At 34.2% G+C, this 27,923-nt stretch overlaps 1 protein-coding gene across 50 annotated transcripts in view; it reads right to left on the minus strand.

Annotated features, from left to right (window-relative positions):
• Positions 1–27,923, minus strand: part of ADGRL3 (adhesion G protein-coupled receptor L3) — an 850,050-nt gene that overhangs the window by 771,657 nt on the left and 50,470 nt on the right. For 16 of the 50 annotated variants that reach the window (XM_078367176.1, XM_078367169.1, XM_078367167.1 and 13 more), the window contains exon 2: positions 22,323–22,371. The exons of the other annotated variants lie outside the window; for them this stretch is intronic. The gene's annotated coding sequence lies outside the window, so the exon portion shown is untranslated. The remainder of the gene's footprint in view (positions 1–22,322; positions 22,372–27,923) is intronic. 50 annotated transcript variants of the gene reach the window in all.

Genomic DNA, 27,923 nt, shown 5'->3' on the forward strand with positions numbered 1-27,923 from the left:
GGCTTCCCTCATGGGATTAGGTCATTACTGCTTCTTCTACATGTATGAGAATCTGTCTATACTTATTTAAGTGGCCACTCCTAATATTTACATTGCTAGGTCTAATGTGACCAATAGCATTTATTTTTTATAATTTATTTTAAGCAATAGAGCTTAAAATACATTTTGACACATACTAATTTATTTGATCCTCACAACAGTTTCTTTTTGGTGCACAGGACAGATATCATTATCCTATTTTTATAAATGAAAGAGAAGGATTTCAGGAAGGTTAAGTAAATTGTTCTGAACAACACAGCTGGTAAGGTGTGGCTCTGGAACTGGAATTAAGATCTTTGGACGCCTACTCAAGAATTTTTTTCCACTATATCCCTGTGATTTTAGATTCTGGATTCTAGTCAGCTCTACACCAAGACACTGGCTCTACTTTAATAATTTAAATGTATTCAAACCTTGACCATAAAAGAGAATTTAAATAAGTAAATATGACATAAATAAATAAAATAAAATAAATAAGTTTAATGAGAAGTGGAGAATGGAACGAAAATGTGTGTTTCTACCTGGGTCATGCCCTATTATAGGTACTTTATATGTTATCTGCATTCATCAAGACAAAGCAGTATGAAACATTTACTGAAGGACTTTACACACTGTTCTAAAGATTGCATGCATAGTTCTAGTCCTTATAACTCAGTCAGGCTTATATTATCATTCAGAAAGTGTAAAATTTGAGGCTCAAGAGAATAAATGATTTATTGGTCCCAAATTATACACCTGTACGTGACAATGTCAGAAGCTGAACTTAGCTGCCAGGCCCCAGTAGTATTTGAGGGAATATTATGTTTGTATTACAAACTCCATCCACAGGTAGCCAGAAATCATAAAAAGACACTTGCTAAAAGTTCAAACATTTTTTTTAAATAAACTAATAAAACATGGGGGGATTCATGCTAATATATACAGCAGAAAATAAAATTTTAAGCTTGCTCAGCACTTCAAAGTTTCCAATTTATGTTAATCATTAATTTTTGTATTCTCACAATATCAGTTCTGTTTAATATTGGGTATTATGATACTACTCTGATAATATGGGGCATTATCCCTATTTTCCAGATCAGCACACTATGAGTGTTAAGTAATATGCCTAAAAATTCATGGTTAAAGTTTTTTATAAAAATAATAAAATTCAGGCTTTCTTTCTAAATTTTATTTGTCTTCTTACTAAAGTCCCAGCTTGCAAAAAACAAAATGAGAAGACTGCCTAAACAAGAAAAATAAACAAACCTAACTAAAATGAAGATTATTTACTAATTGACTAAAATGAATTAGAAATCTACAACAAGGATTCCAAAATCTATAACACAAAATGATTATTTAAACACATCTCTGGAAATCCCACTAAAAAATTCAGTACAGGAATTTATAGCCCCAAAAACCAAAACAAAAAATAAATGTGATCAAAATCTATAAAACTGTGACTAGTGAAAACTCACTAAATTCATATATAGCAGCATTGAATGCTGTTCCTTTAAGTTTAAAGGAGGCAAATGTATAACAAATGAAAATATATATTCTCTATACTGCAACCATTACACATAATAACCTGAGAAGTCATACAGACAGAAATATAAATGGCTAAAAAGCATCCAGACTTATGGCTGACATACCTCTAATGGGGTTTGTCAGGGAAGCTCTAGAGTAATGATGGGGAAAAGAGCTTTCTTTGTTGAGGATGTCAACATATTGAAGATGCTGAAGAAACTATAATATATTCCTTTCTCCCCAGCAGCATGACCTTTATTTAATGGATTGGTTTTCAGAGTAAGATAATCAACTTCTCCTGTCTAACAGCCTTTGCACCCAGGTACTTACTCTTCATTTCACCAGAATAGCTCTCCCGTCTTTCTGCTTTTGGCCTGCACCCTTATATCATGAACTCTGATGCCAGCGTATTGTCTTTTCCCTAACGTCTTTCTTTGGCCTGTGCTGCAGAGTCTGAACTCTAATGCTTGGAAAAAGTAATACAATAAAAGTTGAGTCACAAATGTCTACTTCTTTAATCTTTATTCTGTTTTCCACTTTTATTTTTAAGAGAATAAATAGATTCAACAGGGTCTCCCCTGAGGCCAACAGACATCACTTTTATTTTAGATATGTAAGTAACCAAATGCCCAGTCTTGATCTGTCTAGACGTGGTTCACACTTAAGGGCCTAGAGAGACAAGGAAGGTTATATAAATGAGTCAAGTGGGTTGAAAAGAAGTAATAGCAAGTGGCAACATCTATGCCAAACTAAAACTTGCATGCTCTGTTGAAAGCAATCTAATTCTAATTTTCAAAGAACATGGAGAAATAAACTTTTCAGACTGGATCGACTATGTAGGACACTCTGAGATTTCTAGGGAAAACCAAAAAAACCAGAGGCCCAATGCTTTATCTTCAGATAACATGTTGATAAGATAGCATACTCTTTATCAACATGAATTCATGTATGCACATCCTATGAAAATGAAAGCAAATACCCTTAGCTACCAGTACTAGTCAGATGCTCTAAGAGACTTAGCTATCATTAAATGGTACCTTTTGTGGTTACCGAAGAAAGTGCTTTATCAGGTTTTAAAAAGCACTGTCAGGGGCACTGAAGCAGGATCCCTATCCTCTAATAAACCTACAGAGTAATAAAGATAGTTACTCTGATAATACAAAAGAATGAATCACAGGTTTAAATGGCACAGCAGACAATATTGACAGCTAAGAATAATTGCCTTGTTCCCATTGTATGAACAGTATGCAGTTTGGGGGCAGTATAGCAGGTTGGCTCCATCCTCTTTATAAATTCTGGGGGCTAATAATGCCCTCAGTTTCAATTCTGGGCCACTGCTTTAAAAGAAAAAACAGTGAACCCTAGAAAAAGAAAGTGACTTTCCCAAGGTAAACAAACAAGTTAGTGGCAAAACCAGAAGCAGATTTCAAAGTGTCCATCTTGTGTTTTTTATTTTATTTTATTTTATTTTATTTTATTTTATTTTTTTTAAGACAGGGACTTGTTCTGTCACCCAGGCTGCAGTGCAGTACAGTGGCATGATCACTGCAGCCTTGATCTTCTGGGCTCCATCCTCCCACTTCAGCCTCCCAAGTTGCTATGACAACAAGTATGCACCACCATACCGAGCTTCCCCCACCCCTTTGGTAGAGACGAGGTCTTGCTATGTTGCCCAGACTGGTCTTGAACTCCTGGCCTCAAGCAATCCTCCTGCCTCTGCCTCACAAATCACTACATTTATCTGGCCTAATCTGATTTTCTTTACTGACCAGCACACTGTCTCTGATAACCAAAAAAACATACACAAACATATTTTTTTAACCATAAATGTTATTTTTAAATCACATTCTGTTAAATATAGTTATTAATTCAATAGATTTACTGAGAAGCTCTGAGCTTGATACTGGGAGTATAAATGGCTGAGTACAGCATAAATAGTCCTGCTCTCGTGGAAATTCAGTGTCACGGGGAATTTGATGTTTTCAACATGGGGCCAACATGGTTTAAAGCTCATAACATATTCTTCTCTTCTTGTCTTCCATTAATGGGATACGACTGGAAAGTAGCTCCTTAATTTCATACTGGAGATGGCAGTCTCTCCTATGGTTTCTATAATTATGTTAGCATTTATCATTTTTATATTTGCTCATTAAACTGTTAGAGATTCTTCATGATGAAAGGTAGAAAAAGACTTTTCATGTCAGAACTCTGTCATCAACTATTTCTCAGATTTCTATACTTTAGCTAACTTTTTCTTGCCAAAGCCACTCAAAGTACAGCAGCTTCTTCCTCTGATATTGCTACATATGCCCTTTAAGGTTTCTTAATCCTTTGCTCATTATTATGTTGTTCATGGATTCACCTTTTAATACAAAGATAAAAGTTTCTTATAACAATCGCAGTTATAATAAAGCACTTTAGCATGCTTCACTGTAACTGAGATTGTGGAAGACAATAGAGTGTTTATTATAAAAGTCAGAATTTTTAGTTTTCAAGCTGTTAGTAATTACTATGTCAAATTCTCTTAAAATGCCATTCTTTTATGCCTAGGAACAGAAAGCATTGTGGGAGAAATATCTTTAAAATAAATATTAAATTACATATTAGTATGTAACACAAAATGTAATTAAGACTTGCACCAGAAATTCCAAGGGATGGGGAGAAGTGGCAGTTAACAATGAAAGCATTTGTGATAAACTCTAAATGTTTTATTATATGCAGCTGTAAATCTGACAGTGTCTCAAGACACTCTTACATGTCACATATTTGGGGGTGGGGAATGGAGTGTAAACAAAAATTGTACTGTGGCTCGAATAAAATGACACATTTTCTAATACCACTTCTTTTTTTTTCTTTTTCTTTTAACATTGGCTAGGAAACAGATGGTAGCAATTCAATGCCACAAAATATGCCACAAGGCCTTTCCACGCAAGCATATTTTTCAGCAAGTACAGAATCTGTACGACTCTGCCGAAATGGCTAAGTGCATGGGCACATTCATGGTGGAGGAGGGTAAATATGTCACTCACACTGAGAAGACCAAATTTTGCCATATCCAGGACCAGCCATCTCAGCAGTGGCTTGCCTTTCCCATCTGGGAAAAGACACTATATGGTATAATTCCTTTCAAAAACCATACTTAGCGAAAATAGAGCTCTAGAGTGATGACACTGGTCTTATTTAAATATTATTTTCCATGCCAAAACACAAAAGTCCAGCAAGAGTAAATCCAAATCTGGTCAGGAGTGCATCATGTGTCCTTACTCTAAGTTAGCAACAACAAAAAGAACGAGGGCTAACAGGCCGGAAATTGTATTAGGCATTTACATAAAACTTCTCATTCCATCCTCACAACAATCCTAAGTTTTAACATTAACCCCTCGTTACAGATGAGAATACAGAGTTGTAGAGAATGTAGGTAACTTCCATAAAGTAACACAGCTAGCATGACAGAGGCCAATCCAGGCACTCTGAGTCTAAAATCCATGTTACAATATTCTACAACTCTCCAGAATACAACACAATAGCTAAAAGCTGATTTGACTTATCTTCAACATACTACCTTAGCAGGGTATGCTTTATACAGCAATATGAAGTGTCTTGATAGGTATTTGATTACACAAAACCTCAGTAAATTTTAATTTCAGAAATATCAAAATTAATAGTATTGACAATTAAAGTCACTCAAAGGCTACTTTTCATTCTAAATTTGATGTATGTCAATAAAACAGCAGAATCAATGTTGGTTTTAATTAGCATCACATTGAAGAGTCCTTCCAGAGGCCATGCTGACTGAGGAAATGCTAGGATAGGGCATTTCTAATTAATGAAAATCATGACCACATTATTTTTGTTGATTTAAAATTAGTGCTCATAAAGAAAAATTATCTTGTGGTCCTCATTATATAAAATGTAGGGCAGATTAGATATTAGACTTATATAAGAAGTGAAAGCAAAATTATTCTCACCAATTTATTTATCGTGAACAACTTAAGATATTACTCTATTTCCCATTTTCTCTTCTTATTTTAAAAACCTATAATTTATGACTTTTACATACTGATTTTTTGTCATAAAAATTTTGCCATGCCTGTAATCCCAGCTACTCGGGAGGCTGAGGCAGGAGAATCACTTGACCCCAGGAGATGGAGGTTGCAGTAAGCCAAGATTGCACCACTGCACTCCAGGCTAGGCAACAAGAGCAAAACTCTGTCTCAAAAAAAAAAAAAAAATTGTCATTAAAATTCAAAAAATTAACACAAAACTTTAAAAATCAGTATCATGAAACCATTCTTTGTAAACTCTGTAGAAGCACTACAGAGCATTGCTTTCAAATGAGAAATCATCTGCATAATAGAGTAAAATGTTTTAGTCTCTTATAAGAAACTAAAACTTAGAGAAATCAGACATTCTGAAAAATAACCACATATCCAAATTACATGGATCTGACTGTGAACTTATTCCACTACCCAAAGAACTCCACAATCAAACACTTAAAAAACAATGTATTTTCATCTCTAGTGTCAAATTTAACATATACTAAAAAGATCTTTGTTCAAGAACTACATTTTCTTTCCTCTTGCTTTGTATTAAACATCACACAATGAACTGCAAACATCTAGAAGTAGATGGAACAATATATCACCCATTAATTCTATAATGAGAATGAACATTCATGAAAAGGAAACGCTTTTACTATTTAGCTCCAAGAGAAGCCTAGAGAGGTTCATGACATCTAAATACCCACCTCCCAATGTTAAGTAAAGCCTTCCTCCATCCTCATTCTGAGAAAGGTCACTTACACATTAATTCTGGGCAGGCCATGAATGCCGTTTCTGAGTAATCTGAAACAGTTCAAAAGCAGTGAATAGTCTGTTGTAAATTAGTAAGTTCTAGGACTTCAGCAAAGAGATCAGAAATGTGGGTAGACTTCTCTGTTTTCTTATCCATCTCAGTCTTTAGTAATTTACTTTTTGTTGTTGTCGCTCAGTGCCACAAAAATCAGTCTCATAAAGAACTACCTCACATTGATGTGTGTATAAAAGCACTCTGTACCATATGATAGATTTCATTTTGCAATTTTTTTCATTTAAAGTCTAAAGTACTAAGAAATCTTAACAAAACTCTTACTATAAGCCACACATAGCTCTAGGGGAGTTATATTTCTTAATGCCAAAAGGCATCACCTCATGTGAGATGAGACATTTGAAAACATTCATTTCTGCCAAATCTTGAAGAGCAAGGCCTTAGACATTCAATGCCTTAGAAATTCACTTGAGAAGAGCAAAGATTTATAAGACATATAAATTTCACAGTTTCATATTTCCTTCTTGGCCCTTGAAGTCACTTGAGTCTGTAAGTCCTGACTTCAACTCTGAAGACCTGGATTTGAATTCTGCCACTTCATAGCTAAATTTTTGTTTTCGTTGTTGTTGTTGCTTTTGTTTGCTTTTTAAAGAACACTAATATCTTTTTTACCATATTCTAAGGGAAGGTTTCTCACATTCCTTTCACATATGAGGCTCTCAATAACTGATACTCATTACCTTTCCTTCCTGTAACCACAGGTTTCCTCAGTTGATTATGAGGCAGAGTTTTCTAAGGTATAAAGTTCCATATGAATATTATCCTTTTTTATTTGTACCTAGAAAACACCAGTATCAATTCTTCCAAAATGAAGTCTCAACATGATTACAGACAATGAAAAACTGATCAGTAAAGTCATAAAAAGGAAATCAGGTGTTTTGGGCATGACAAGTCCTAGACTCCATATTTAAGGAAATGACTGCTTTCTCACTGTATTAGCTGTCATAAATGGCAGGTGTGAGGATATTTTGCATTTCGTGGTCATTCCTACTTTTAGTCTGCCTAATGGCCACTATAATATAAATATATTTCTTCTGATAACAATAATTTCCTGCTTTGGCATTTTATACTTCTTTCCTCCAATGCATTGCTACATTACATGCAAAGTCTAACTGACTGTAATTGCCACTCTCCTAATATGATTAGGAGCTTTTTGATTAGACATATATATGCTTCAGGAAATGTCTAATTTCAAATAAACAGATTTTTTTCATATTAAGAGTATTAACTGAAAAGTAAACAAGTAGTATTATGCCAGTGTGGGAAATACTGGTGTTAGTAATATATAAAATTATCTGCAATTTTTGCCTTCTTTGGAATATTTAATTATTCAGGCAACAATATTCTGTGAGTACTTGGACATTTAAGGTTCCCTTTAATGAAAACACAGATGACATGGTCCTGGCACTTACAGAGTCTACAATTTTAAGTTTAGGCTTTAAACCTGTACCTCTTATTTCTGGGCCTCTGACACTTAACCTTTACGCATTCTGACCTTTAAACATGATTCTTATTTTGCATGTGCCACAGGTCTAAATGATTATGTTTTAACTCTAAGCAAATTGGGGCCTGAAAACCAATCAGCTTATCTATTAATAAATAAATTTAGAACAAGTATTGTTTCTTATACATAGCAACGAATCTCTTCGACATGTTATTTTGAAAAGAAAACTGAGTTAGAGGAACGGGTTTCTCTAGCAACTGTTTGACACGTAACTTTGAGCATGCCACTTAATTTCTCTTGGTCTCAGTTTCTTTGTAAAACAAGGGAGCAAAACTAAATGATTTGTAAAGGATTCTGCCAGCTCTCAAATCTATAATCTGAATTAAGTCTTTTACTGAAATGAATTAAATGACAAGTTAATAAATCATGTAGCAGATCAAATGTGATAGTCTGGTTAAGATTCTGTTGGGGGGAAGGCAGACCTGCACCTTGTTTTAATTTGTAAAACAATAGATCTAGCCAAATTTAGAGCTTGTTAAATGTGACAGCCTATTCTGAAAATGACTGTATTATTCATATAGAGCATTAGGCCATATTTAGAAACTATTTGAAGTAGCAAAGCAAAGTAGAGATTTTTACGGCTTTCTTTAATGCCGTGCTTGAAAAAAAAATTACATATCAATTCATTAAATTTAAACACAGATACATTTAAAACTTGGCAAAGGTGGCTATGACAATGAAAGATGATTATTTCTCTACCTATCTGGTACAACCAGGCCACACACAACCATGATCAGATTTAATCTACTCAAACTTGAAACACATGGGATCAAGTGGATAATAGTCAAAATATCTCAAAATCAGACCTACTGTTCTCAAATTCCCTTTAAGAAATACTTTATAAAAAGGGCACTCATAAGAGAAAAGGAAGGAGAAGGTAAAAAGCTATTAAAAAGCATACGAGCAATTAGAAAGAGAAAAAAAAAGAATATCTGAATTCTCATTCCACCTTGATGTTCTAATTAAAATTGGTCATACAGCAGACACTGTACCTGCCAGCCAAAAGTTTATAATGAACAGAGAGACTTACTGCAGAGTCTCTTATCAGTGCAGCTCCCTTAGGGCCAAAAATATTGATCCCTTTCATTGAATAAATACTAAAGTAACAACAAGAATCCATTATGTCTGACCTAACAAGAATTTTTAATTGAACAAGTTACTGTCTGAATGCCAAAGAAAGAGTGGATATACTATCACTTACCATTCTCTTCTTAAAGCTCTGAGTATAAAGGGCACATGATGAATGAGTTGACAAAATTACTCATTTTCTCAACAGAACTCTCCAAATACATAAATGTCCCTAGTTTTAAAGAATTAATGTAGTTTTTTTACCATCTTAACAACTTGATCATATATTTTCCATAATCTGGTAGCAATGTTTCTCAAGAAATTACATTGCTCAATTAATAAAATCATGCATTAAAGGTTTAACATTTAATTTTACATACTTTTTTCCCAAATATGTGTCATATTTTAATATGACACACACCACTGGAATAAAATGAAAAAGAATGCCATTTCTTTCTCTTTGGAGTTGGTTATTCGCACTAAAATAGTATGCTAGCAAATAGATGTTAAATATTTCATAGATCATTTCCTCAGGAAATTAAGTTACATGAATATTTTTCTTAAACCACAGTATTTACCTCAAATAAGTGGCTGAGACCCAAGAACTTCTTATACAATTTTGTTAGACCCTGGGCTAAAATAAAACAGAAAATAAGATGAATATTTGGTTAGCTTAATCAGCAAAAAAAAGAGAACTATTCCTCTTGAAATGAAATTTTGTATTTTGCATCTAGATAGAGAAAAAAAATAAAATCGAGGTGGGGGGAAGCTGCTGCAATTACTTCAAATGGCGGTACTAGGCTTGTGGCCTTTGCACTAAAAATTTGACTTTGTCCATTCAAAATAGGCAAACATTTTTGAAAGAACTGAAGCAATTAGTTAGCTTACCGAGACAGAAATTTCTCCCCAATTTACCTATATGTTATTTTATTTTGGTTAGTACTTTGGATGGATAATAAAAGGAAAATAAACACTATGGACTTGAATCCATGTTTGAAAAAACAGTCATACATTTACATGGAGTCACTTAAAAGTGGTATATTGGCCAATGTGATGATTATACATATTCATAAATTTTAAAGTCAGATACCAATTTTTCCTCACCAAGATTTTGTACTAAATGCATGCTCCTATACTTCCATAAAACTTGCTTGATTAGGATATTTTATTTTTTTAAGCGTTTTCAACACAACTCTGTAGATATGGTTATGCTCAAAACTTCAAAATAAAAAAAAAAGTGAAGTCCCCTAAAATACTCCATACCCTAACTCCAATTTGAGAAAGGTATCTTCTCTGAAATAGATACAGAGATTAAGTTCATGTACAGCATGCCTTTTTATTGAGAGGCTCACAGTTTTTCTATGCCAGTACATGAGAGAGGGGCAAGAAAAAAGAAAATAAGGCATCTTTGTTTACTTGTTACTGAACCATGTTATCAGAAATGGAGCAGCCATCCCTATTAACCATAGTCATAACATCAATTCGCTGCAAATATACATTCTAGTGTGTGCTGTAATGTTGATAGTGGCTTGTAGCAAAGCTAAAATTAAGAGAAAGATGAGAAAACTAACACTGTAGGTGCCAATGAATCAATCTGTACTTCCTCAACTATCCAGGGATTATATAGCATGGTAGTGGAAAATAGGAAGGTGCTTGCAAGTTAGTCAGTCTCTGAGATTAATGATAGTACAATAGGATTAAAAGTATTCTTTCTGTGTGATTCTTATTTAACACACATGAATCATTCTTAGGGGAGGGACCATTCCTGCTAGGTTGCAGCTATGACCTTCCTTGAAAATAAGAAAATGCTGATTGATGCTTCATAAATACCACATTCTGGCAATTTCTTACCTTAGACATTTATTTTATCTTTAGAAAAGGTTATTATAAACATATTCCAATGAAATTGAAAGTTTAATTTTCCAGCTAGTACTACTAATGCTTTTGTTATGGTACTTATTTTATTTTGAATCTGCTTAAATCTTTTAAATATGTTTTAAACATGACATCCAATACATGAAAACTACTATTAATACTATACAATACTTTGAAAAAGTCTAATGCCCAGAAGAAAATTTAAAATATCTGGAAAAATACTAATCAAAACTAAAGAAAAATTCATTGATTAGTTATAGTACAGCATATTTCCATTAATGAAAGTATGATTATGGCAGTAAAGTTCCTATGATTTCACCATTAAGGAACAATGCCACTGACATTAGTCCATGGCTGACTTTAATTACTGGACTACTATAATTTGGAACAAAAAGATGTTTGTGTAAGCATAAAATATTTTTGAAAGGATTAGATTTACCTTAGTTATAAAAGAATTTTCATTCTATAAGAGTAAGCATCAAATTCACAATTACAATTATGACACTCAGAATTATGCCATAAAAATATGTATCCCTATATTTTTATATCAGTCTGTAAATCTCAACTGGAATCCACAAATCTGAATATAGGACCCACTGCAGAACATTTCCTATCTGCAAATTCTGTCCACAATCATGCAGTAAGGATGTAGTAACTCAAAGTAATATATAATAAATCTCTTTTTTCAATAGAAGTGATGTTAAAATTGAATGGCATGTTCTTACAGTCTATAACTCCCACTCTATAAAAGTCCCCCCAAATGTAAGTCAGCTCTTTGTTTTGCTTTATGAATATATTTGAGCACAATTTAATCTTTTTAAAGTATCTCTAAATGCATTCAAAGATGTAAGAGAAGTAAGACACAGAAAAAGCCTAGAAAACATCTCTGTCTAAAGTAACCCCAAAGCCAGAAATAACATGAAATGGAGAACCAAGTCCAGTGTCAGAAAACCTTCAGAATATAGACCCTTAGGATATAATCATCCAGGGTGGCTAGAGAAGGCACGAAGCAGAAAGCCCAGTGAAGCAATCTGAAAAATGGAATCACTGTTGTGACTGTAAAGTACAAAAAAACTATTCAGTAGGTTACCTGAACTGGTGTAAATTACTGTTGAGTTTCTTATCAAGTTATAACAGTCTGTATAAAAATTCTGGAAATATAAAAAGAGTTAATTATGTAAAATTCAAAAGTTAGTATGTCAGAATTGCAAGTTAAATTTACACCATTATAGATCATTTTCCCCAAATATCTATGGATATTGATGTATGTGGTTTTGTAAGGGACAGAGAAAAGATAAGTTCCAAAATGCAAATACTAAAGATCATTATATTTTAAGTTAGAATTGCAGAAGGTCAAAAATCATAGATTTTGAAGCCAATTTTTCACATTATCTTACTGTGTGTGCCAGGACCTCCTACTTGCTGGAAATGACGAACCTCTTCAGTATGTTATATTGCTTTAATTCAAAGGCCAGTTTGATTCAGCACTTTTAGTTATTCATCATTGTTCAGGCTAGTAAATTTCAAAACTTGCCTGTTTCAGCCAATTATCTCACTTTTTTTCTCCTAAAACAAAACTCATGATGTTACAATTTTTTGTCATATTACATAGTGCTTTTAGCCCACAGAGATTAGAGATTTCTTAGACTATAAGGTATTCCCAACACATTTTTCTGTCACTGTTCAAAGCTGCTTTAGCTAACTACTCTCCTCTGCTTAATTGTCCTGAGGATATAAGGAATAACTGTTGCTATCAAGGTATCGAGGTATGCATATTAAACCTAGAAGAGACAGCCTAGAATCATTGGTTATATGGCAGCTCTCACGGAGCAAGGAAAGAGTCAGTAAATCAAAACCACCTTAGAAATAATCTTGTGAATTGTGAATGGGATGAACAAAGATCATCAGCAAATGACAGCTTCACTTACTGAAATCCAGTATTTTAACAGGTTTTTTTCCAAACTGACTTTGGTAGATTCTAATTTCTCAGAAATGAAGAAATGTTACTCAAGTTGATAGAATTAACAAAAATCAGCCCTAGAATTCTGTATACAAAGATAACACCTACTACTGATCATCAAATAAGCCTGTTTTGAAGAGTCTGTAATTTTGTCTTCTCACTTTTCCTTTTTTCCTCTCTACCTTTTCCAAGTAGGAAATCCCACCAATGTTCTCTTCTTACCTCCTCCTTGGGTAATCAACAATACAACTTTAAAGACTAACTGTAACCACGAAACACACAAGATGCCTTTTACTGACATACATGGTTACTGAGACCTATGACCTTGACCTTCCTAGCTTGTATTGGTAGTTACTGAAAAGGTTTTGTTTATTTAAGTAAACACTTTTTTCCAAGCATACTGTATACTTTCAGTACAATGTATCTCTTTGTCCCTCCCACTCTGTAGAGCACAAAAGATAAACAATGGAATCCCAGTACCAGCAGAATTTGTGATAGGCCAAATATACTACTATAAATGACAATTCTCTACTTTATTGTTAAGAAGTATGTTTGATTGGGTTTCCTACTGTCTTCCAAGCACAATATTTACCATTATGGATTGATAATTTGACATAAAGAAAGCAAATTGATTGGGTTTCCTACTGTCTTCCAAGCACAATATTTACCATTATGGATTGATAATTTGACACAAAGAAAGCAAACCTTTGTGTAATATACACTGGTTTTACTTTTGTTGAATACACGCATGGGTGATTTTTTAAAAAGAGGAAAGGGAGGGAGGGAATCTGAATTTTTATGTGATTTATAAAGAAGAAGCATCCCTCATACACTTATTGTATGTTGCAAACCTATGTTTAATGTTTTCCAAGTTTATAATCGCTCTGAGCAAAACTTAAATCTAGATAACACGGTCCTTTGCTATGTTTGTCCATTTGGGGCTCTATTTGTAGAGAGGGTAGTTTAAGAAAAAGGTTAATTAACAGAGCTGGATCTACATGAAACATTTTTGAGGCTAAGACAATTTCAATTCAATTCCCATAGAAATCAGTTCACTGGGATTCTTGGCTTTCTCCCAAGTAGTTTCTTTAAAAGGTTACCAGCTTAATTGAATGAAATCAGAGTCTGCAACCATCAACAATTATCTATAGAACAATACTTGTTATTAGACTGAATAAAATCAAAGTTAGAAACCAACCACAATTATTTATGGAGCAGTTATTCTTTCTATTGGCCAGTCTGATTGCACTGAACTATTAACTTCCTGAAAATCTACATGTTTCCTCTTTCATGCAGACACCACAGATAATCAAGGACACCAATAAGCTTATCTCAAAATAATTTCCATTTATTTCAAAAGAAATCAAAATTAACCTGGAACAAATGAAAAAAATTTACCCTAAATGGATAAATAACATAACCCATTTTATTTTTTTAGTGAAAAACTTATTGACATTCTGAAGATATAAGGATTGCAAATAACTCTAAAATTGCTTCTAATTTATCATAGGAATTACTTTCTAAAACCGTTAATCACAGCTGGATTGAAACAGCCCTTGGAAAATGTGGCAGTGTTGTTTTTATAAGTATACCACATTATAAGTCTACTGGAGAGCCAAGGGAATTTCTGTTTGTGGAAAACAAAAGAACAAGCAGTGAAAGCTTCTGAGATAGGTCTGAAGATACAGAATCCCTTCCTGAACACAGCCTATTTTATCTACAACCATGAAGCTCTGGACATGACATTTTCTGTTGACCAATCAATCATTTATACTTTATGGCAAATGTGTTGCTTACTGTTTCAATACTTATATCTCCCTGGTCCTGGAAACTTTTTTTTGATTCATTTGAGAAGCAAGTGTCCACAATGTTGATGGACAGAACTTGAAATGACTGAGTAACAGAGTCATAATTATACTCCACTAAATGCCTCATTAGATGACTAGCAGCACATCACATAACATTTAAGGCTTTTTCTGGTACCTCATGGAAAACAGAGACATTCCCTTGAAATGAGTATAATTTTAGAAGTGTTTATACTTTTTGTAAAATGAAACGCTAGAATTATACATTAAAAAGTCAAAGACATGAGACTTTTTCGGGATCTTATTTTTTCAAATGCACTCTATGCAAGACAACTGCTTTACAATTTTCATTCAATTATAGCTAATACTGAAAGCATTAAACCCCAGTTACCAGGTTTTCTCCCCATTAGGAATAGCCCAATTTTTTTTTAATGCGAAAGTGAATTTAAGTATTATTTTTCTGGGAAAATAAGGGGTTTCTTTACCACAAAACTCAATTTCTATTAAAATAGTTTACATATTCTAAATTACAGTTTAATTATTTGCACTCAATAATGCTAACAAAATGAAACATTCAGGAAGTAATACAGCAAAAAGCAAATTTGAGTATGAATTGTTTCTGCAATTATTTTACATTTGTGTAACTTTATAGTTATTCCTTATGTACTTAATAAATAAATATGTCAAGATTGCATTCAGTAGTTTTCAAAAATCACAAATATGTAATTTTCATGTTTTTTTAAAATCTAACATCTTATAAATATGCAGAAATCCTAATTTTCTGGGTGCTATTTTGCAAATCTTCACCAGTACTACCAGTTCAGAGATGAGAAACTGGTGACTGGTTTAGAAACATTTTTAAAAAATATATCTTTAGCAGTTTTTAGAGTGGCTGTAGTACATCAAAGGACAAACATAATAAATCAGTTCCACATAATTCAAACCCTTTAATAAAATAGATAAGGAGTCTGTGATTCCCTGGTAAGTTGGTAGAATCATATAAAGTAGAACAAAATTAGAGAGAGGGAGCATAAGTCCTCAAAACCTATCTTCTTTTTCTTTTTTCTATAAAGGTAAATGTTTTTAACAATGACTATGATCAAATAAATACGATTAGAATAAAAGGAGGGCACAAAAGAGAGAAAATGATTATAAGAGACCAGAGAAGTTCTGGTTACTGGCCCAGGCAAGAAGCAGCTTAGGTGAGTAAACGCTACGAGAATGACGAATGCTAATATAGTATCTGGAGAAATTAAAGCAAATGTTGCCTATGTTTTTAAAAAGGGTGAAATCTAAAAATAACACAGTAGCTACTTTAAGTTTGTCTTCTGGTAAAACCATAGCTGACAAAATACAGAATTAGCACTTACAGGGAAAAGGAGTGGTTTTTAGTGAAGTCATGCCAAACTAACTTATTTTTCTAATTTTGAAAAGGTTACGATGATCAGACACTCAGCATACTAAATTTCACAAGGGCTTTGCTACAAAATAATACATATGATACATAATAAAAAGAATGTATTATAATTACATTGTCATAGATGGCTGAACATTCATACCAAGTGCCACATGGCTATGGCACTGCTAAAATGTAAAAATCATTATTATAACTGCTGCATATCAAAGATGAGGCTCAGAGATAAGTCTTGATTCCATGATGAGCACCTTCAACATGGAATTGTGTTAAAAAATAAACCTTTGACATAGTTTACTAAACCCTTCCCTGGTCTCTGTTTTAACATTTCAATCTCATCTTTCCCAAACGTCTCTCTCTCTCTCTCTGAGGTCTAAGCTCTAACCCTGCCAAACTCAATTGTTTCAAAGAACAATTCTCTCTTAGTTTTGGAACTTCACATACATTGTTTCTTTCTGCCTCAAATATTCTTATCCTCACTCTTTGCATGGCTAATCTAGCATCTTTCGGAACTCAAGTTAGATACTACTGCTTTTGAAAGGAGATGCTCTCCTTGACTTCCCTGGCTGGTTTAGACCTCCTCGCAAAGACTACATTGTAACACTATATTATGCTTTCTATCATACTTTATTGTAATTCTTTCTTTAATCTTTGTCTCTTTTATTCAGCACTGTGCCTGTAAACCAGCTCTTGAAAAAATAAAAATTCCTTATTTATAGTGTTGGCCAAATTCCATGGGAAAAATATCCTACTATCACCGCCACATATATACCCTGGCAGATTCCAAAATACAGTTGGCCCTCTGTATCTGTACGTTCCACATTAATGGATTTAACCAATAATGCATCAAAAATATTCAGGAAAAAAATTCCAAAAAGTTCCAAATACCAAACTTGAATTTGATGTATGCCAGTTGCTACATTGAATCCACGCAAACAAATAAATGTGTAGGCCTTGTATTAGGTATCACAAAAATCTAGAAATGATTTAAAGCATACAGAAGGGCCAGGTGCAATGGCTCATGCCTGTACTCCCAGAACTTTGGGTGGCTGAGGCAGGAGGCGCTCTTAGCCTAAAAGTTTGAGACCAGCCTGGGGAACATAACAAGATCTTATTTTCTCTAAAAATCAAGTTATCTGGGAGTGGTAGTGCATGCTTGTAGTCCCAGCTACTCAAGAGGCTGAAGTGAAAGAATCAAGGTTGAGCCCTGGAAATTGAGGTTATGCCTTGGCAAACCAATATTTTTCTCTTAATACAAATGAGAATGGCGGGTGTGTTGGCTCATGCCTGTAATCCCAGTACTTTGGGAGGCCAAGGAAGGAGGATCTCTTTAGCTCAAGAGTTTGAGACCAGCCTGGGCAATACTGTGGGAACTCATCTCTACAAAAAAATACAAAAATTAGTTGGGCATGGTGGTATGTACCCATAGTCTCAACTACTTGGGAGGCTGAGCTGGGAGGATCACTTGAGCCTGGGAAAGCAAGGTTGCAGTGAGCTGAGATGATGCTACTGCACTCCAGCCTGGGTGACAGAGTGAGCCCCTGTCTCAAAAAAATAATTTTTTAAAAAAAGGCAACTAAGATTCTATTTCATAAGATTACAAAGCTCCTAAACCAGTCTCCTAATTCAAGTGATAGTTAAATTTCTATGTATCGATGTGTATTCTCTGCCATGCATTCTGCTAGACACTTTTCATTCATTATCTTGCTTTATTCTTACAACCATCCTAAAAGAGAAAGTGAGACTCAGTGATATTAAGTAACTGTTCCAATATTAGAAAGGCAGTAAATGTCAAAAATAACAAACAGTACCTCATTCTCTAACACCAAACCTTTGTTCTTACTGTTACACTCTATTTCTGGCAGAAACTTCACAACATTATAGAGTCTCTATTCATTTCATTATTCACTAATATGGGAATCTGGCGATACCCAGAGCAAAGAAAAGACAGAGATGTACATTCTTGGTTCTTTATGTCAATAGCACTTGGTTAAATACTTTGGTAAAAGGTAATAATAAAATGAATACACTTCATTGTAGCCTTTATCTGTTCCATCTCTCATCCATGTAATAATATAAAGCAACCATCATTAGGTTTCAAATACACTTCAAGTGTTTCATATATTTACAGGTTTATTATTCAATGAAATAGTCTTCTGTATCATTCTGATCTCTCCCAATTCTGACCTTGAATGAATTAATATCTAGCATGTTTATCATATATTTTGACATTTAATCTTATACATCTCATAAACACCAATGAAATCTGAAGTTCCTTGATTGCAAGAACTATTTTAATATTTTGGGAGGAATCCCTGAAGCCTCTAGTACAGTGTTAGATATCAAGTACTTATTCAAATGCTTCTTAAATTGAATCATAAAGTAATGATTTTTGAAATTGTTGAAAAGAGAAAATCTAATAAGTCACAGGCCTCTATCTTGGTAACCTATTTGAGTCTGCATTGATTTGCATCACGTTATATTAGAATGTCAAATATTTCCAATGAAAGTGAATATTTGAGAATATAAACATGTTCAGACGAAGGAAAAAAAAAGAGTAGATAACAGAAAAAAATATGTGAAAAGTAAACACTCCTGCTTTCCTCCTTTCTCACACCTCATTGGTGAGGAGGACATTTCCCAGTGATTTCAGTGGTAAGCATATAGACGTGCTGTTCTGGAAGTCTTCATGCAATATAAATACTATGAGGATAAAATTGAAAACCCTAGGCTGTGGGAACAATTGTTTTGTTGAATTTGCTTAGAATTTGGAAGAAGCCTGACCAACATTGAGTAGTAATGGTCTTCTATTATATTGACATGCCATTTTTCATTATTTCTTAAATATCAGATATGGTGAAAATGGGAAGACACTAGTGAATAATTTTGTTGGCATATATCATGATTTCTTTTTGAGATAAGTTCAACTGATGGAAAAGCATCCCTGGAGTGATAGAGCTAATGAGGCAAATTTGGAAATGCTTTAAAATTTTGCAAAGATAGAGGAAAGGCCAAATTAGTAAATTTTTATCTTGATAATGTCATTTAAAGAAGCAAAGTAAATAAGGATTATTTTTATTGCATTTGCAATGTTCAATATTATCTAATTATGCATCCTAAAAGTAGATTATTTTGTTTATTTTTGTGATGTATATGAGAAAAGTGATTACTGCTGAGGTATCTAACTTACCTATTGTTTATAGACTCCGTGATGTTATAGTTCTAGGGGCTATAAAGGAGAAAGAACAATACCCGGGGTGTATCCTCACACTGGTTAGACAACACCTTAGAAGTGACAATAATAATTCATTGATTTCATTGTATACAATGTGTACACTCATTATATAAACTCTGAATTCAATATAACTGACTGACCACTTAGTATGTGACTGAAACAGACCTAAACACATAGACATTAGGTCATTTAGTTAACAAAACCATCAGGAGAGGCAGATGTCATTTGCAGGGTCCTTCTACAAAGGAAAGAATCAGGGAGGCAACATTTCCGAGGTCCCTCATCCAAGAGGAGCAGAACAAAACTTGACTCTAGGACTCCTGGACCAAAGGCTTCATGAGCCACATTACATCATGCAACATAAACCACAGGCTTATGAATTCCAGGGGATCCTGGTGGGTCCTAAATATTGCAAGAGCTGTATATAGAGAGGATTCTAATGCAGAAGGAAAGTAACCATCAGCACCAAAACCATGGTGACTTGGGGGCAAAGTGTCTCCTCATTTGGGGATTCTTTGCTGTTATAAGATGGAGGTCTGTATTACTGGATCTCCAACCACAGTTTATCAATAGACCTGGTCCACAAGTCCATTCAGATCTAGCAGGAAAAATCTCTTGTGATAACCAGTATTTAGTCTGTGGGGGACCAGACTTTGCACTAGGGTTTAAAAAATAATAGTCCTGGGGGAAGTTGGGGGCTGGAAGTAGCCAAAGGAAGACCTTGGGGACTCCTAACCTGCATGTATGCATATACCACTTCTAACTCTCAGATAAAAATCAGGCAGCTAGGACCACACACACATTTTCCACACAAACTGCTGCACCTCCTTCCTAAAATGTGGGGCACACACACACACCCCTCTAATTTAATTAAGCAAAATAAAGCAAAAAAATGGTCTGAAGTGAAATACTCTTTAATAAGTTTGTAAAAACTGACTACGGATAATCACTGATACCATATTAATATTAAATCATAACTTATTTGATTTTTACTTTTGACTGTTACTTATCATATCTGCCAAAATACATCCATATTGGGTTTTGGGGGAAGTTGAACTTTAATATTTATGTTTGCCTTTAAAAACTGCACTCAAACCATACATTTAATGTATCCCAACGCTACCTATTTAGTATGTCTAATACTATGTGCAAAGAACCCTAATCTTCATAAATACACATCTTGTCTATGGACTTAAACAAATAGGTTCACTGGCCCACACAACATATACTTGCTATCAAAGGATCGCTGTGGTTTTAAAAATAATAACAAACAGAACTAATTAGAAACCATAAATAATTATATTAAAGCTACTGTTTTGAATAATTGTCTTCTTTCTTCTCTCCACAACTTGGAAGCAAATGGAATTTTTTATTTCTTCCAACGGAGTTAAAAATTGAAACAAGATCAGTTTCTTGACACTGTAATCTATCACAGACTACAATGATATTCATAGGAGGGCAAACATGTCAGTGATAGACTTGGGAATACGGATTTAATAGAAATACCACATTTTGGTCCTGAAGAATTCAAAATATTGGAAGGTGAAATAAAATCACGGACCATTTTACAACGAAACTGCCTCTAAGAACTATTGGCAAGATTTGTCATTGGCTTTGTAGAATGTAAATTAAGATTTTTCATCATACTTCTATGTTCAGCTGAGGAGATACTGTGTTATAATTTTCATGTTTCAATTCATGCTAAAATTTGATTTTCTGTGTGTATGTTAAGTGTGTGCTTAAAAGACCTCAATCGTAAGAAATAAGAAAGAGAATCAAAAAAACTTTTAGCACTTTTGTAGGAAATATTAAACGTAGTTTTTCAAAAGCACAAATTATTTTCCATTAATAAAAGTAGGATATGAGACTACAGTTAGTCAGACGCAATGCAAATTTAACCACATTTTTAAAATGTAATTATTATCCTTCAATCATTCTTAGAGTTTATAAACTCAGACATACTTAGAGTATGTCTTCAATCATTCTTAGAGTTTATAAACTCAGACATACTTAGAGTATGTCTTCAATCATTCTTAGAGTTTATAAACTCAGTTTTATTTCCAGATTATACTGGATAGAAGGCAAAAATTAACATAAAGTGAATCACTGGTAAAGCCAAAGTAAAAATGTGCTTTCTGTGTTTGAATTGGTACTCATTCACTCATAATATTTATTCACACAAAATAAATAACAATGGATGCTAATCTCTGAAACTATCTTGAACAATTTAAATGATGTTCTTGAAAATGTCAAGTCCTTTTACTGGCTCATATTGAGAAAAAACAACATTGATAATTATTGCATTATTGTTACTAATTCAGAAAAAAACTCAGATTTTTCATAAATTCTAGTTAGCTTTGCAGAAGGATAGTTTCTGATGTGTTTTAAAATTTCTAAATATCTAACAAATGCTGCTATGGTTTAAATCAATACTCAAACATGCAGATAACAAGAAAAGAAGAAGCATACATTTTGTTATTAATGGTGTAAAAGGTAAAGGATGAGGAAAAGGATGATTAAAAACAGCCAAACAACCAGTTGTTGGGTCAAAATTTTCTGAGAATGACCACGTGACTGATAAGAACAGAAGAAAAACTTATCAGAAGGAAAAGTGAAGTTAATGGTTAAAAAATGTGTTCTGAGAAACACGCATTCATTGAAAAAGCATTTCAGTCCCCTAGACCATTTGACTAAGAACCAGATTTTTTGAGAGGGCTTGCAAAGTAGATCCCATAACTGCAGTAATCTTTGAAGGAACTTAAAAGACTAGGGAGGAGCCAGAAGACTGCAGGCTGATACCGACATATGCATATTCACTTTACAAAAAAGGAGAACAGTAAATTCTTCAAAATATCGACAGAGGAGCTTTATACTATTATTACAAAAGCTTCCATAACAACTTATTAGGGAGTGATTTGTATGGTGCTAGGAAACAATTTATTGTACCCTGGCTACACTAACCATAAGTTATTTCAAATAAAATAATGAGACACAGACAGGATAGTGGTTAAGAGTGATATTTCTGTGTTGAACTTCCAAGACTAATTTCCTACCTGTTTGATGTGGCCAAGTAATTTCCACTCCTGTATCTCGGCTTCCCCTCTGTAAAATAATAAAACGGAACTTCATAACATTGATGTGAAATATAAATGTATTTAATAGATCTTCATGACAACATGAAACAATAATTTACATGTCTCTTTCTGAGTGAATAATCAAAGATAGTATCTCTAATTGTAGATTCTATTCTTTCAGAAAATATCAGACATGTATAGCTTGGCAATACATGTCTGGTTTTAGCAAGGCAATTGACAACATCCAGCTGGTTTTAACAAGGCAATTGCCAAGTTCACTCATGATTGTCTTCTCCATACAGTGGAGAAGTAAAACATTTTTTTTACAGAAATAAAATCAAACCAATGTTTAGTAAGAGGAATCCAAAAACCATTTCAGAAGAAGACCAACTGAATCATTTCAAAAACTCTAGTGTATCAGTCTGAATATACTATAACTTCTCTCCATAAGGTTTGCTTCAGACAGCAATTCTTAACTTGAGAAACTTCCACCTTAAAAATTTCACTGAAGTGAGCAAGTCTGTGTTCAAGAATAACGGGATATCAACCAACCTTAACTGGCAGAAACAAATAAATTTAGCATTCAGGTAACATCATTCTAATGTGAGCCAAAGCAACGTCCTTTAATCTAATGTATGTTCATAATATTTATTCTGCTATTGGGTTAGTTTGTGTACATTATCCAACTCATTCATTCAGTGATGTAAAAAGTACAAGAGTGTCATATTATGAAATGCCTCTACTTAAAAAAATTAAAAGATAATAAGAATGAAGGTAACCATTGGGCGCCATGGTGTACATTAGGTCAACAGCAGGGATGTTACTGAAAGATAAAAAATAAACTGGAAGAGAATGTAAAAGGTTCTGAGCTGATCCACAGGAAGAAAAATCAGTCTTAAAAAGCAAGTTTTGAGTGTGCAGATGACCAGAGGATCAGCATCCATCCTGGGTGCCTGTCAACCTGATATTAATTTAGGAAATAAAAATTTGTCCAGGAAGTTAATAAGCATGGTAACAACTACTGAGGATCTTTTGTCAAAATCCATGGGTAATTATAGTTTCCAGGCATGTTCACACTTGTACACAGTGCAGTGAGGGAGTAAGTGGAAATCCCCAAGAGGAGGGATCTATAAGGGGGAATGATTCACAACAGAATATCTAGCAGCATAAAGCTGAAGAGCATGCCCAGTTTTAAGGTAGAAGATAAAGAATGAAGAGACCTGGTTATGCACAGCCATGTCATTCTTATTCATTTATTTATCTTTTTAAATGTTCAAGATTTTGAAATAATTTCAAACAGCACTAAGAAGGCAGAAACTTTCATAACAAAAATCTGTACTAATAGTTTCTTTAAAAATAATGTCAGTATTTAGCAACACTTACACACTATATCCCTAACTCATTAATGACACCTACTTAACCTATGAGGCTTCTGAGTTTATGATCCCCATTTTAAAACTTCTGAAAAAAAATGACTCACGATTCTACAGGTTAGAAGTGATCTGGGGACTGTGTGGTGAATGCTTTTTCACCTTGACTTAACCCAAAGATGCTGAATGTAGTTGAACTCCTCTAACTGAAAAAGAAATAATGCATAATGAGTTTAAGCAGCGGTTAATATAAAAAGAGCCCAAAGTAGCAAGCTTTCTTTTTCTCAACTACTGATTATTGGCAATGCTACTTGATTGTTTGTACGGTACTTTCACAAAGATGTTTACACTCAGAATTAAGCGGAGGCCAAAAAACATAGAGTTGGAGGCTTAATTTTGGGAAAACAATCATGGTTCACAGACTCATAGGGATTTAGAGCTGCAAAAGCATTTGGAGATCATCTGGTGCAACTCTTACAGAGGTAACAATTTACTAACTTATATGCAAAATGTCAAGGCCTTTGAAGCTCACTTTCATTACAAAGTAATTCCAGAAATAAATTTGGTAATTTGTAATACAAATGGTATTAATTGGAAAGTCTATAAATATGCTTAATTCTCTCTATATAATTATATATTATATGTAGGATTGTGTGTGTGTGTGTGTGTGTGTGTGTGTAACTGAACATAAACAAAGTTGTATACATATTACAAAGTAGGCCTGTCTCAGCTCTCTTGTCTCTCACCCCTGTGACACAGTCAGGATGCTTTAATGAATACCCAAGGGGATCCTGAAACACAGTATATTCCCTGGCCTGTTTGGAAATCAGACAACCGTTCCTCTTGCTGTAAGTCTTCGATACAAAGGCTTTCCTCTCTTTTTTCCCAACAAATAAGACCCTATGTTTATCAGTGGAGTAAGAGAATGCTGGTTACTCACCTCCAATAAGTCAACTGAGTCAATAACCTAGAGGTATGAGACAGTCATGGAGGTTGGTAATGAATGTCCTACTCATTCGCCAATATAAAAATAAATTACCAAATAATAAATGCTGATTCTTTGGAATTTGGAATAGCTAGCTTTATATTTTTTGAAAAAGAAAATTCTGTGCACGAGTCAGAATCATTATCATAACTTTGCTGTGTTTGCAAATTTCTGGCAGGTTAATTTTTGATAGCTGGGGAAGAGCAATGCTTCCAACCAATTTTCTAAATCATCTTTAGGCAAACATCCAGGCGCAATCACCTGTAGACTCCTGCCTAAAGGCCCAGGTACATTTTGAGAAAGAAGTCAGATTCTTGAATGATTTACAAAGTTAACCATTAGAGCTTCTCATATAACTGGCTTAGGCTGAAAATAAGTAACCAAAAATACACGTATAACACACCTTAACCTCAGTGTCCTCACCTCACTGGGAGGAGAAAAAGCATTCAGAAAAGGCAAGTTTACCCTGGCTATTCAGATCATTTTCAGATATGAGCCTATGTGTAAGGTATTCCTAGTCTGAGGTCATTAAAAATAAAAATTAAATAGCAGACCTGAAGATGAGCAGATGACACTATGGTCATTTAGATGTAAATTTATTTCCTTTTTGTTTTTAAAGTTAAAATAGTATCATTAACTACTGGGTGCCAAAATGTCACATTTTGAATCAAGCTACCAGGATCAAAAAAAAAAAAAGTTCAACTAATTTGAAACAACTGAAATTAGAAAGGGTCTAAAATACAGTGACAAAGCAAGCTATTAGCTGAATTGTATATTATTGCACTGTCACTTTCAAACAAATAACAGGGATCAATTTGGTAAGTTAATGAGACATTTACATCTGAAACACAATTATAACTACAGCCTCTAGAACTAAGTTTTAAAATATTCATTCACTGTCATTCAAAAATTTGAATCACTTATTTGTTTGTAATGAATCTAACTTTAAAACATTTATCAAAAAGTCACTTGTTCTTCAAATCTTTTGACAAAATAGTGTAATGATGATGTTAATAATAAATATTAGTAAATAATATACTGAGTAAAAAATAATTTACCTCCTGTTGTTTCTTATAGCTTTTAAAAGGAGCTACAGACATGATTTTTATTTAATTTAATGTACACATAATGAACTTAGATGCATGATACTGATCTAGACATTTTAAAAATAGGCAATTTAGTCCTCATAAGAACCATAGGGGCTGGGCACGGTGGCTCATGACTGTAATCCCAGCACTTTTGGTGGCTGAGGTGGGTGGATCACCTGAGGTCAGGAGTTCAAGACAAGCCTGGCCAATATGGCGAAACCCTTCTCTACTAAAAATACATGTTATCTGGGCATGGTGACAGGCATCTGTAATCACAGCTACTTGGGGAGATGAGGCAGGAGAATCCCTTGAACCTGGGAGGCAGACACTGCAGTGAGCTGAGATCAGGTCAATGCACTCCAGTCTGGGCAACAAGAGTTAAACTCCTTCTCCAAAAAAAAAAAAAAATTCTTCTTCTTTCTGCAAGAAAAATAAAGTATAACTGATTGAGGATCACACTGACTTTTAAACAACAAGAAAAAAAAAAGCTTATCCTAGAGTTGAGAGTATAAAGATCCAAGATTGATAAGATGAAAATCTAGGATTAAGTTTTATAAATTATTAAGAATAATTTATAAAACAACTGTTTTCAAACTTAATCATGTTTACTCCTTGTCATCTTTCATCCTTCCATAATGAGCAGCCGGGCCCTGGCAATGACCACAAGTTGCCTGACACTGTCCCAAGAAGACTTAAGACTTAAACGTCTGTGTCCTTCCACCTTGAATCTGGGAGGGCTGTGAATTCTTCAACTAATAGACTGTGGGAAAAGTGATGGTATGGGACATCTGACGTCTGAAGTGAGGTCATCAAATGCCATGCAGCTTCCTCTTGGTCACCTGATGCACCTGCTCTCTGAGCGTTCCCCTTCCAAACACAGCTATCAGCTGGGAGAAGTCCAAGTCACATGGGGAGACCATGTGTAGGTTCTCTAGTCAGTAGTCCAGCGAGGCACAGCCTTTGGTCAGCGCAGCCCAGAAACCAGGCACATGAGTGAAAGAACCTCCAGACAATTCCAGGCCCCAGACCTTTGCAACCCACTCAGTCTTTGGAACCTTCCCATTGAGGCCCCAGACATGATGGAGCAGAGATAAGCCCTCACTTTCACTGCCCTGTCAGAATTCTCCATATAATTTGTAAGCACAATAAAATAGTAGTTGTTGTATGCCATTAGATTTGGGAAGTTTGTTATACAGCAACAGATAAATGAACTATCACTCTAGCTAAATTAATCACCTAAGTTCATTTCCATAATGGAGACAGTAGTAATGAAATAATTTTAATGATCTCTTGCTCCAGATACATTGTTAATGCTTCATATTTATGATTTTATTTAACACTCTCATTTAATCTATTTAAAAAACTATTATAACTATTCCCATTTTACAGATGAGGAAACTAAGTCGGCATTTAAGCGACTTGACAAAAAGCACAGAATTAACAAATATCAGAACCAGTATTTACCTGGAGTTATCTGTAACTTCTCAGCTGTTAGTAACACACGCTCTTTTGGGAGAAAAACAAATATGCAGTTCTTACACAAACATGCATGTCAAAAATGTACTAATGTAAGTATCACTAAATCTTTTAGTAATATTTACTTGATGTGGTTCAAATCTGAATAATCTGCAATTCTTAGAATTTAAGAGAGAAAAACAAAGAAGTCAGAATCTTAGGTAACAAAAGTAAATGGTATCGATTATAAGAGCTCCTTCAAGGCCATCAGATCAGCCCCAGGCTATCCAGTCTACATATAAAAGGCGCCAAACATCGCCGGAACCTGTGTATGCTTAAAAGATCTGAGGAAAATGGAATTACTAGAATCATGTTATATAAGAAGAAAGAAGAACCCCAATGATCAGCCAATCCAATTCCTCCTTTAACAAGAAAACAGTACTGTGACCCACTTGAAGCCGCCCCGGTTCCTCACTGTCACTGAATGCTCTTTGCTAAAGAGCTTCTCGCTTCCTCAGGTAGATTGGCTGCTTCAGTGAAATCTGTAGTCCCCCAGATTTCAGGAGGAGAGATGTATCAACCCTATGCGTAATCCTTTTCCACTTCAAAGAGTGACTGATCCTCAATTCTTAGTTACATAGGGCATAAAGACAGAACATACTTACAAGCCAGCACTGAGTAA

The sequence above is a fragment of the Callithrix jacchus genome, chromosome 3 (assembly GCF_049354715.1).
Source record: "Callithrix jacchus isolate 240 chromosome 3, calJac240_pri, whole genome shotgun sequence".
NCBI classification, from domain to species: Eukaryota; Metazoa; Chordata; class Mammalia; order Primates; family Cebidae; genus Callithrix; species Callithrix jacchus.